Source organism: Podarcis melisellensis (assembly GCF_964234715.1).
Source record: "Podarcis melisellensis genome assembly, chromosome: W".
Taxonomy (NCBI): Eukaryota; Metazoa; Chordata; class Lepidosauria; order Squamata; family Lacertidae; genus Podarcis; species Podarcis melisellensis.
In genome coordinates, this window is record NC_138535.1 from 1,304,669 (window position 1) to 1,311,260 (window position 6,592).

At 50.2% G+C, this 6,592-nt stretch overlaps 1 pseudogene across 1 annotated transcript; it reads right to left on the bottom strand.

The window, feature by feature from the left end:
• Positions 1-1,790: 1,790 nt before the first annotated feature.
• LOC309361316 (magnesium transporter NIPA2-like) lies at positions 1,791-4,078 on the bottom strand (annotated as a pseudogene). The gene is made up of 3 exons (XR_014173423.1): positions 4,072-4,078; positions 3,808-3,968; positions 1,791-2,513 (listed from the first exon to the last, which is right to left on the bottom strand). The product of XR_014173423.1 is annotated as a magnesium transporter NIPA2-like (transcript).
• Positions 4,079-6,592: the final 2,514 nt, after the last annotated feature.

The following is a 6,592-nucleotide window of genomic DNA, read 5'->3' on the forward strand; positions in this document are numbered from 1 at the left end:
GCAGCTAGTAAGCCTGATCTTTATTGGTCTGTTGCAACAGGGTGCTCCCCTCATAAGCAGGAAAGGAGGAGGAACCCAGAACAAAGGTGTGCCTGCCCTTATATAGAAATTTTAAATTCCCTGCCCTGGAGCTCAAGACCACCCCTCCATACATCATACATACATCACAGAAAGGGTGTAACCCAAGACCCCCCCCCACATACCTACATCACAGAAAAGTCGTCTAAAACAGAAATTTGAATGTTGTTTTTCCTGTCTGCCAGGTTTTCTGATAGCCTTTCCTGATTGTCACCCATTAAAATGCTGATTACTCAATTCCTGAGACAATGGGAAGGCTCCCTGACCCCCTCCCTCCTTGCAGAGAAAACATTTGGCCAGTTTGGAAAGCAAAAATGGTTTTCAGGTCGATCTTCCTGTGCTGATCTACAGGTGAAACTCGGAAAATTAGAATATCATGGAAAAGTTCATTTATTTCAGTAGTTCAACTTAAAAGGTGAAACTAATATATGAGACAGACACATGACATGCAAAGCAAGATATGTCAAGCCTTTATCTGTTATAATTGTGATGATCATGGTGTACAGCTGGTGAAAACCCCAAAGTAATAATCTCAGAAAATTAGAATATTAAATGAAATCAGCAAAACAAGGACTGCAAATAGAGCAATATTGGACCTCTGAGAATTACAAGCATGCACATGTACTCAGTACTTGGTTTGGGCCCCTTTTGCATCAATTACTGCCTCAATGTGGTGTGGCATGGATGCTATCAGCCTGTGGCACTGCTGAGGTGTTATGGAAGACCAGGATGCTTCAATAGCAGCCTTCAGCTCTTTCGCATTGCTCGGTCTCATGTCGCTCATCTTTCTCTTGGAAATGTCCCACAGATTCTCTATGGGGTTCAGGTCAGGTGAGTTTGCTGGCCAATCAAGCACAGTAATCCCATGGGCATTGAACCAGGTTTTGGTACTTTTGGCAGTGTGGGCAGGTGCCAAGTCCTGCTGGAAAATGAAGTCAACATCCCCATAAAGCTTGTCTGCGGAAGGAAGCATGAAGTGCTCCAAAATCTCCTGGTAGATGGCTGCGTTGACCCTGGACTTAATGAAGCACAGTGGACCAACACCAGCTGATGACATGGCTCCCCAAATCTCTTTTCTGATGAGAGCAGCTTTTGGATCTCATTTGGAAACCAAGGACCCAGAGTCTGGAGGAAGAAAGGGGAGGAACACAATGCCAGATGCTTGAAATCCAGTGTGAAGTTTCCACAGTCTGTGTTGATTTTCCATGATATTCTAATTTTCCGAGTTTCACCTGTATTTCTCTACTTCTCCCATTCCCCGAGATTTGAGTTACCTTCATCAGATTACAAGAGAAAGAGGAATTCTGCTGTGCATTCCTGCCTCTGACTGAAGTATTTTGCTTCTGCTTACGTTGCTTCTGCTTACTTTGCAACACTCCCTGAGCAATTCACACCCTCCTTACCAAAGCCCATTACATTTGAAACTCGTTTTTTGTGTAGAGGCTGGTCCAAAAAACCCTCGGGTGCACAGATTTTTGTCCCTGGTTTTCTTTCTTGTCCTCCACATCACTTCTAGCTGCATGGGAGGGAATGCAGGAGACAGCAAGTTCAGCTCTAGGGCTGCCACTTGCTGAGCTCTAGCTTGACCTGATTGGGTCTCTAATTTGGTTCAAGTATGTTACCAGTGAAAGGACTTGCACATAAAAGTATTTCAAATAGTTCAGTGTTGCTTATTTAGAATCTGATTCTTGTCTAGTGGAAAACAGCAGCAGTCTTAAGAAGCTCTTTAGAACAGCTTAAAAATGGATTGGGATATATCTTTTTTTAAGCCAAAAGGCTATGTATAATGTGCAAGCTTTCATAAACTTTGGCCATATCGCTCCTCTGCTTTCTTTGCCCCCTCTTTGTGGGTATCCTCAGAATCCAAAAGGGGCTGGTGAAGGCAGGACTGATGCTTGCCCCCCTTTCTCCAAGAAGCTGCTTGCACATTTGTTTGGTTATCCTTCAGGATAAGAGGCAGCAGGTCGGCAGTGAAGGGGATGTCTCTGAAAGCATGCAGTAGGAAGATGCCAAGGTCAGTGGTGAGGAAGCCATTGATGGTGCCAATGATGTGCATCAGAACCAGATGCTGCCACTCCTTGAACAGAATGGCAGAGCAAGTCATAACTGCTGTGGTGAAGAGGACGTAATAGATGGGGTGACTACAGATGTGTTGAAAATATCCAAGGCCTTGTTCAGGTAGTTGATCTGGATGCTGATGGAGATCACAAGGCAAAAAAAAGGCAAATAGCTCAATGGTTCCTTCCAGACAGGCTTCCCAGCAAACAGTTCTTTCAGGGCAATACCCAAGCCTTTTGCAGACGAGACAGAGAGCGAACCAATGGCAGAGCAGATCAAAACATACACTAAGACATTGTATTGTCCATAGCGAGGCCCAGCCACAAAGATGAGAAGAGCTGAACTCATCAGCATGCACACAGCAAACGCTATAAATCCTGTGGAGGAGGATAGAGGAGAAATTGTTAAGGACAATCTGAATCTTTTAGGTGTAGCTTACTTCTGCAGGATGTAGACAGTTTTGTTCAGATCAATGAGTGCACAAGCTAGATTCAATTAGTAGAATATGGTGATGTCAGAGCTGCCTCCAGGTCCCAGCTCACAGAGGACCAACGCTAGCCGGTTGTAATGTACAAAAGTCTTTATTGAAGTTCAGTTTCCATTTACAAGCCGCAGCGTGCAGCTCTACGTCTAGAACCTAGACCGGCGAAGCTCCGTCTGAGTCTCCGCCCCCTGTACACCAGTTTAAGACTCTAGCCTTACTCCACCTCTTCCGTTGTTCTTTCCTCCTCTGGGTCCTTCTGCCCCCCGGGGTCTCCTCCTTTTTGGACTCTTCTGACGCTGACCCCCCTGACTCTTGTCCCTCCTTCCGGCGAGCTTTAGGACCTGGCTCCCTATCCGGGCTACCTGCTGTGCCGCTCGCCTGTACATTTGAACTTGGCGCGCGCGCCCAGCCTCCAACCTCCCTCTCGACCGTTTCCGCGCTCTCTGATGGAGGCGTGGTCAATCCTGACTCATCTCCTCTCGCTGGTGGTGAGCAGCCTGATCCCGATACCTGGGACTCCTCCCCCCACTGCGCTCTGGTGGGGAAGCTGGTCCTGATTTCCAACTGCTGCTCTCTGAGTCCCCTCTAGCCCCTTCTTCCTGGGGTGTCCCCCTAGGCACCCCCCTTGCTCTGGCCATGGGCGCCCCCTTCTGTGAATCTTCCGATTCGCTGGAGAGACTCAGGGAATTCCTCGGGCCACTGTCATCGCTTACGCTCCCCTCGGATTCCTCCCCCTCGCTCTCCATTTCCTCCCTCTCCTGTGCCTCTGCTCCTGAGCCCCTGACAGGTGAGTAAAATACATAGAGGAAAAAGTATAAGTAGCAGAGCTTAGACAGTGGCTCAAAAGATAAGACACAAAGCCCCCAGCTTATAAATTTTTTTTGCACTGGGATTGACTAGAACTAAGACCTTCCTCCTTCAGTTGCTTGTACAGTTTTTCAGAGCACAGTGTGCTTTAGAATTCTTATCTCACTGTTATGGTTCAAAGCCAACTAAATGTCATCAGTGGGGGAATAAAGAGAATAAAATAGGTGCTATAAAAATAATTCACTCACAGGTTACTGATTATCAACATGAGTTTTCATTCAATTAAATTAAGAAAAACACTCAATTTCTGTCAAGTCCCCCTCCCCCAAAATGGTATTCTGTTGGTGTACAATAGGTAAATGAAGAGGAGCAGTTAAAACCTGGATCCTTTAGTTTCTCCGCCATTGACTCCAGGCTGGAGACTTCTTCCTCCTGTGGGGCATGGATGACCATCACAGTGGAGCCTAAAATGCTAAGGATACAGCCGATCTTCCCATGGATGCTTAGGTGCTCGTTCAGGAAGTAGGAGGCTAAAACTGCACTATAGGAAGATACAACTGTGTTAAGAAAGGACCTGAGACTGGCATGTTTGTCTCCAGAAAAGGGCTTACGGATTGGGAAACATCTGATCATGTTGTGCTTACCTGACTAAAACACTTGTCAGGGGTTCAGGAGTGGAGGCACAGGGGAAGGAGGAAGCAGAGAGCGAAGGGGAACGATCCAAGGGCAGTGTAGGTGAGGAAGACAGTGGGGCAAGAGATTCCATGAGTCTGTCCAGTGAGTCGGAAGATTCACAGAAGGGGGCACCCATAGCCATAGCAAGGGGGTTCCCGGGAGGGAGGCACCAGAAGCAAGGAACCAGCGGTGACTCCCAAAGCAGCAGCTGGAGATCGGGACCAGTTTCCCCACCAGAGCGTAGCGGGGGGGAAGAGTCCCAGGTGTCAGGACCGGTTTCCACTCCAGGGGAAAGAGAAGATGAGGCAGGGCTGACCACGCCCCTGTCGCTGAGTGAGGAAATAGAGGGGAAGTCAGATCTAGCGAGCCCCCCCGAAGGGGGAAGCAGTGACAGAAGCAGCGTAACGGTCAGGAGGAAAGTTGCCGGCTGGGCGCGCGCGCCAAGTTCAAATGCACAGGCGCGCGGGACAGCTGGGAGCGAGGATTGGGAGCCAGGTCCTAAAGCACGCCGGAGGCAGGGGGAAGAATCCGGAGACTCTTCAGCATCAGAAGAGTCCAGAAATGGCAACACCCCGGTGGGCAGATGGACCCAGAGGAGAAAGGAGCAAAGGAAGAGGTGGAGCAAGGCTAGGGTCTTGAACTGGTGTCTGGGGGGAGGAGATTCAGACGGAGCTTCAGCGGTCTAGGGTTGAGATGTAGAGCTGCGCGCCGCGGCTTTGGAATCAAAACTGAACCTTAATAAAGACTTTTGTATATAACAAGAACTGGCGTTGGTCCTCTGTGAGCTGGGACCTTGGGCAGCTCTGACAGTAAGCTCCGTCTCCTAAAAGCCTTCGCAGCGTGAGTTGGCGCCGCGAGGGGCAAAACTTGGCGTTTTGCGAGCTCACGAAGATCGGCGAGGATGACTACAGAGCAACAGGTGGCAGCCTGGCAAGAAGCAGTCACGAGGCTGTCCATGGAAGTAGAAGCGTCCAAAAAGAGAGAGGAAGAAACTGCAGCGCGTTGCCAGGATCTGCAAATCAGGTGGGAAATTTTGAGGAAGGAGGGGCTGCCAGGACCCAAGCCGGAGGGAGTTGGCCTCGGGAAGAGGGGAGGCACTTCGTATCCCACTTCGACGGGAATTTGCAGCAGTATCCTAACTTCAGGGCAGACATAATTTTCACGCTCAATTTGCTTCGGAAAGACTTTAGAGATGAGGAGGAGAAAGTGGGGTTCATTATAACTCATCTGCATGGGGAAGCTAAATCGTGGCTGCGCAATTTGTGGCGCAAAAATGACCCCGCCCTCAAAGATTCAACAGCCTTTATCAAAGCGATGGACGCTTGTTTTCAATCAACAGTTGATGTGGATCTGGCCAGAAAGGAAATGCATGGGTTGCGGCAAGGGAAAGCCACTGTGAGGCAATATCACTCACGCTTTTTTGCGTTAGTAAATGCACTGGGCTGGGAAAAGGACTCCGCAGCCATCCGAGACCTGTTCTGGGAGGGGCTAAATGGGGCTGTGAAGGATGAAATTGCAAGGGGGGGGCAGACCCACCAGCACAGCAGAAGTAGTCAACAGAGCGCTGGCGATAGGAGTGCGTCTGGAAGAACGCCCTTGGAACAAAGATGACGGACGTTTGGGATGCACGCCAGCCAGATCAGCTCCTTTCCTGCCCAGAGAGCCAGTGCGCGCCCAGTCCACGCCTCCACTGGGAGGGGGAGACGAGCCGATGGAGATAGGCGGTGCCAGGGCTCAGACAGCAACCAGAGCCCAAACACCAGGAGCAGTCAAGGCGAAGCCTCCTAGAGGAAGCAGGAAGTGCTACATCTGCGACAGTGCACAGCACATGGCCAAAGAGTGTCCTCAGAGGCTCCAAAAGCACACTGCAGCCTCAGCAACAGTGAAAGGAGCAGTGCAGCCAGGGGAAAAGCTACAGGGAAACGACGAAGCCTGGTTGGAGGCAGAGGCACTGGGGCCCAGCCAGGCGAGTCAGTGAAGCAGTCCCCAGAGATCTTACAGCCCACAGACCCACTCCCGCCCAAACCAGTGGTGCAACTCACTGCATCGCTCCAGCTACACAATGGACTCACTATGGAAGCGCCCATTACCATTGACTCTGGTAGTAATGCAGACTTTATAGGAGTGGATTTCATCAAGCAACATCGCATAGCGCTCCTGCCAGCCACAATGCCCCTGAAAGTCGTCACGGTCGATGGAAGAGAATTGCTGGGGGGGCAGGTGGTCAAGCAAACGCCGCCGATGGTGATGCAAATTGGAAATCACCGGGAAGTCATCAGCTTCAATGTCACCCACCTGTCGGACACGCCGGTAGTATTGGGCATGAGTTGGCTGCACAGGCACAGCCCGGCATTGGCATGGTACCAGCGTCAATTAACTTTCGGCTCCTCCTACTGCGCAGAACACTGCATCCTGACTAGCCCGGAGGGAGAGGGGGAAGAGGATGACCCGCAGCTACACTTAGGCACTCTGCAAGCAGTGCCCCACAAG